Genomic DNA, 314 nt, shown 5'->3' with positions numbered 1-314 from the left:
CTTCCGCGTTTGAAGAGCTATCATCGCGCTCAAACCAGCGTTGAAAAGAGGGGATCGTGTATCGCTGGCTATGACCATCACTGTCCGTGGATGGGCAAATGTATCGGCCGAGACAACATGCACGCCTTCAAGATGTTCAACGTGGCGTGGGTCGTGTACGTTTGCTTTGTGCTATTCATCGCCATCTTGAGCGTCGACTGGGGTCATACTGCTGTACAAACACTAAAACGCACAGCATCAGGCGAGTGGGTGCCTACGTAGAGTCCATAGAGTGACTAGAGCATTGAATGCTAGCAAATATATTACTTCTTTGG

This window comes from Phytophthora parasitica (genome assembly GCF_000247585.1).
Source record: "Phytophthora parasitica INRA-310 unplaced genomic scaffold supercont2.46, whole genome shotgun sequence".
Taxonomy (NCBI): Eukaryota; Oomycota; class Peronosporomycetes; order Peronosporales; family Peronosporaceae; genus Phytophthora; species Phytophthora nicotianae.
The sequence above is the reverse complement of the archived record's forward strand: the minus strand, read 5'-3'. Positions refer to the sequence as shown.